Source organism: Merops nubicus, unplaced genomic scaffold, assembly GCF_000691845.1.
Source record: "Merops nubicus isolate BGI_N331 unplaced genomic scaffold, ASM69184v1 scaffold4622, whole genome shotgun sequence".
NCBI lineage: Eukaryota > Metazoa > Chordata > Aves > Coraciiformes > Meropidae > Merops > Merops nubicus.
The window spans coordinates 7,226-12,414 of record NW_008595481.1 but is presented as its reverse complement, the minus strand read 5'-3'; positions in this window follow the sequence as shown (position 1 = coordinate 12,414).

Here is a 5,189-nt window from a genome sequence, read left to right as displayed (position 1 = left end):
GGAGAAAGAGTGGGGAGGAATTGGGGACATATCTAGGGATAGTCATTTCAGGAATTTATGAACTGTAAACCCATCAATTCTTCAAGGAAACTCCTTACGACTGTTCTGTTTAGGAGCAAATTACTTCAGTCCATCCCATGGCGTGCCTGGCCAATTGGCCAGAACCCTGCAGAAAAGTTCAAGAGTTTGCCCAGTGCAGCACAGCCAGTCATCTGTGGCACTGTTTGCATTCATCTGCATCTTTAGATGCATCTCCACCTCCTGACTTTGTCTTTTTTCTGCTGACCCTTGTTTGAGGGTGACCGAGACATCTGCAGCTCCTGCAGATTACCCTCCTGCTGACTTGCAAGTGGAGAGGCAACATCAGTGATGTTTCCTAAGCTTTTATCATTCATGCTGACCCAGGGGTGTAACCTTTTCATGCAGGCAGTTCTTGAGTGCCTTAGTACAATGACAAAGCTTTTTCTCAGAGATCAGTCAGACAGAAAGTGCATTGTGTCCCTGCAGGGTGGGCTCAGTTTGTCTTGTCCATCCTCCCTTATTTGTCAGTGTGCCCCTGACGTGGTGCAGGGCAGGTCTTGGCAAGCACATCCAGCCTGCTCCATCAAACACGTCCATCAACACACAAGCAGCTGCCACTCAACATGCAGCTTCAGTTCTGCCCAGGAACTTGCATTTAGCTGCTACACGACAGAGCTCAAGGGCAGTGGCTCCCCACGACACTGGATTGGGTTCCCATCTAGAATGGAGCCTCCTGAGATGTCAGTGCAGAGGTTAATTTTGCCTCCATCATCCGTGCCCTGAAGCAACACGTGCACTCTTCTCTCACTCCTGGTTAGTAGATTCCAGAAGGGGACAAGTGGTTCACACTCCCAGGTCACACTATGCTGCTTTTTTATGACAAAACATGGGAGAAATTCATTTCTATCTGAGCTGCCAGCTTGGGTCAGGAGTTGCATTGCTGCCAGGATACCCGTCGAGTCCCAACAAGTCTACAAATCCCACCCTAAGAACAAGTAGCAGAGCACAAGACAAGCCTACACGTGTGTTCATATGAACATAAACCCCTGCAAAACCTGCAGAGTTTTCCCAAATGAGGGTGATTAATCAGTGGAGTAATTCTGAACAAAGTATTTGAAAAACAGAAAATAAGTCATTGACCACTCAGGAATAAAATCCTTCCTGAATTTAGGAGTAAAGTCATTAATCAGAAATACTTGAGGTTTCAGTGTACTTTAGATGTGCTGGAGGTTTATTTATGGTCTTATCCTTGTACACATGGAAATTTAAATATCACTGGCTTCATTAAATTTAACTGCATATATAAATATCATGCTAAATTCCAGCCTGGTACTAATTCTCCATCAAAAACACTGAAAAATGGGCACAAAATACTACTGAATCAAAATGCTCGAGCCCTAGCACTCATTTTGCATGATTAGAATTTCCTACCTGGGGTCTGGATGAAGGATAATGGAGTTGGTAGAATGTAAGTAGGTTTCTATTGTCACTTCAAGCAAATGTTGATAATGCAAGTCAAGAACAGAGGGATTTACTCCCCTCCCTTCTGCGAGCGCTGGGCAGCGCAGCCCCTGCCCCTCTGAGCATTCCCATGACCATTGTGCTGGGAGGCACTGGGTTCTCCCAGTTTGCCACCTGAGGGTCAGACCTCGTGACTCCCCGTGCACCATCGTTAGAGATGGCCCAAGGAGCTGGAGAAGCCCTTGCAGATAATCCACTCTGACACTGCCGCGGCGGGCAGGCACGCAGCGCCACGGAGGGGGGTTCAGAGCTTTTGGTGGGAAGTGATCAGTCAGTTAGGCAGCTGGGTGATGGGTCTGGGTTTCAGTGGTGAGGCACAGCCCTGCCATCCCAGAACCTTGGTGCTTTTCATGGGGGTCGTGCATGAGTATTTAGAAATAACCCTTTGATGTGGGTAGACTGCTTTATCTCGGCACGGTTCTGTAAATGCTGAGGGCTGCCACCCTCAGCTGAAGCTGCCAGCAGAGCAGGTGCTCAGCATCTCTGGAAATCAGTGTCTCCATGAAATATTAAACACAGGGCCAGGGCTCCAGCAGTAATAATTTAACAAGAAGACCTGTATTCCCTTTTATCCTTTTGTATATATTAAAATTAATTTCAGACAAGGTAAACTGACTGCTGTTGGATTCCTGAGCCCTGCATGTATGTCAGCATTTAAAAAACATATTCCTGCTCCTTCTTCCCTCTTCATTCTCTCCTGCTTTTTCATACACCTCTTCTTCCAACTCTGAAAACCAGACAGCAAGTGATTTGAGCTGCAGCCTGGAAAGCAGAGTCATCTGAGAAAAACTGGATGCATTTTCAACATCAAGACATTTCTCTATAAACATGTTTGGGGCCAAACAATAGCAAATAACACAACATCAGTGTATTTTTAATGTAATTCTGCCATCTGAGCATGTTCCAGGATTCTCTTCTGCATTTGCAGGACTGATGAAATGAATGTTTATTTTCTCTTCCATTATTCCTACTGATCCAAAGTATCAACAGCAAAATCCTACAGATGTTTGCTTAGGAAGTGTACCTTACAGGCAGCAGTCATCCTCTTATTTAGTGTGCCTAACAAAGAAAATCCTTTGGCCTAATGACAGTGAACTTAGGGGGTTTTAGTCAACTTCCCTCATGAAACTGTGTCACAGTTTGATTTCATACCCACTGTGAGATCCCAAACAAATGGTAATAATGTCTTGTATCCATGGTAACAAATGAAATACACTTTACCTGACTCTGAGATGGAAATTGAATTAACTTGTCACGGCTGCATAGGTGGTACTGCCTCCCATTTATTTCCTGGGAGGACACACATACCAGGCAGATCACTTTCTGCATGGCTCTTTCTCCAGCAGTGTTTGGCATTGTCTAACAAAGCCTGTGATCACAAGGAAGAATGTTTTAGCTGTAACTGTTTCTACACCTCTCAGCACAACTGTGAGAATTCTTTAATCTTGTCCTTCTGTCTGAAATGTTTCACCAGATCCATGACTGTAGGTGATGCAGAAAGTATCACCTAGGAGTGCTGTAGAACGTTTGCCCTTGTAAGACTCAGTTTCCAGTAGGTATATCATTTTTTAACTATTTGGGTTAGCAGATTCCATGTGGAGTAGCAAGCAAAACTCGTTTGAAAAAATTATCATCAAAAGGATTCAGCCATCCCAAGAGCAGCACATGGAAACTATGTGGGGTTTGTGTTTGTTGTCTACCAAGGAAAATTCCTGAGGAAATGCACTTGCCACCTTCCTGCTTTGAAACAAGGACTGAGAGTTTGAGAGGGAGTTGCTTTTGAATTAGTGTTGTGGTTTCCACATCCTTTAGAAAATCTGCCTGAAATTGATAATGGTTTTGAAAAATGCCTTTGAATGATAATGGTTTTGAAAAATGCCTTTGAACAGTGTCACTTTGTCCCATATGAGGTGGCACTCGTTGGCACTTACCCAAGGGGAGTTTTGACTTTTACAGTGCACCCAGGGCTGTTCAGGAATCTTCTCCACAGCACCCTCCTCAGTGCCATGGTTACCTCCTGGAGTGAACCCTAGCTCTGCAGAGCACACCTCCTTTAGCAGGCTCTCTAAATGGACAGCTTAGTTCCAGCTTTTCACCAGGCTTAGCTGGCCCAGGTGTGGAGCCATGCCTGTAGAGCTGCTCTGGTGCCTAAACTGCTTCATTTGCTTAGACTGGTAATTCTACATGGTGCTTCACTGCATCGTGTCAGTGTGTGGTACCAGCTCCCTGAGCATGATGGGCTGGATTTAAGCTCCTGAAGGCAAGGTTGTCATCCAGAAATCCCCCTTTAGCCATGCTTCCACCTCTGGGTCCTGCAGGAGGTGCACACAAGTGCCTACAGCTCTGCTGCAGCAAGTAGCAGAGTGTGTCTGGGACATTAAGATGCAATCCATTTCCCCCATCCCTCAGGGAGACTGATTCATTACCTGAGCTTGGGTTCATCCTCCTGACACAGCCACAGCACCAGCTCCCCTCCCCTGGCTGGGGTGTGTCACAGCCTGGCCATGCAGTCACTGCATGAGCAAGGAGCTCGGGGGCCTCTCTTACAATCAGTGCTTGGGGTGGGAAGCAAGGAGAAGAGCAGCCGTGGGTGGTGGGCACGGGGCTGCCAGGAGGCTGCCAAAGTGCTGCAGGGGCTGCTCCCTGTCAGCTGGGGGTGTCTCAGCAGGGCACTGGGCACATCCCCACCCTGCTGACACCTGGGTGCCACTGGTGCACCACGATGAAAGCACTCTTTTGTCTTGTCTTCTTTTTTTCCCCAAACAGTATCAGTTTCACTCAGACAGCAATGCAGGTTGCAAACCTGAGCCCTCAGGAGCCAGGCACTGCCAGAATTACTGCCTGTACTTTGCTTCATGTGCCTCAGAGACCCTTCCCTGCTCAGTGCTGCAGACAGAGCACACAGTTAATCATCACCTGTTCAATACCCTCCTGCCCTGGCTGCTCAATATGCAACTCAACAGCCTACTGCAAAGGCCACATTGCTCCTGACATTTCCTGCCTACTGAGAACTAGCTTTTGGAGCTTACTAATCATTTAGCATGTAAAATAAATAGCACATGCCTCTGAGACTTACACACCTCTTTTTATTTTTCTTTGAAGGACTCTAAGAAATACCTGATGATTTGCAGTTGTTCCAGGCTTTCAGTGTTGATCCAGGGAAGGACAGCTGGGTCTGTGGTGTGCCCCACTGTTGGGGTTGGTAGGGTAAGAAGAGCTGCTGGAGTGATCTCAGCTCCTCCTGACACTCACTCCTCCCTTAGAGGAGGATGGCCAGGGCTGGTTTGGTGACCAGGACTCTGGGTTGCTCACAGCTTCCAGGGTGCAGTCACTGGGAGCTGGTTTAGGACCCTTTCATCTAAGTGAGATGGCAAAATGGTTGATTCTCAGGTTTTTAAGCAAGACCATATACCTCTAAAATATAGTAGCCATTCTGAGCAGAAAAGCCCAAGGTAGCTGCCACTGAAATGAATGAGACTTCTGGCATTCCCAGGCACTGGAGCAGAGCTGCTCCATTCCACGTGTCCTCACTGGGCTAGCAGGGATATTTTTCTATGAGCAAAGATGGCATTGCTCAGGTCTTTTCTCTCCCAGCCTAGATGATTTATTTTTTTTCCCTTATCCAAGTGATGGAATAACTATTCCCA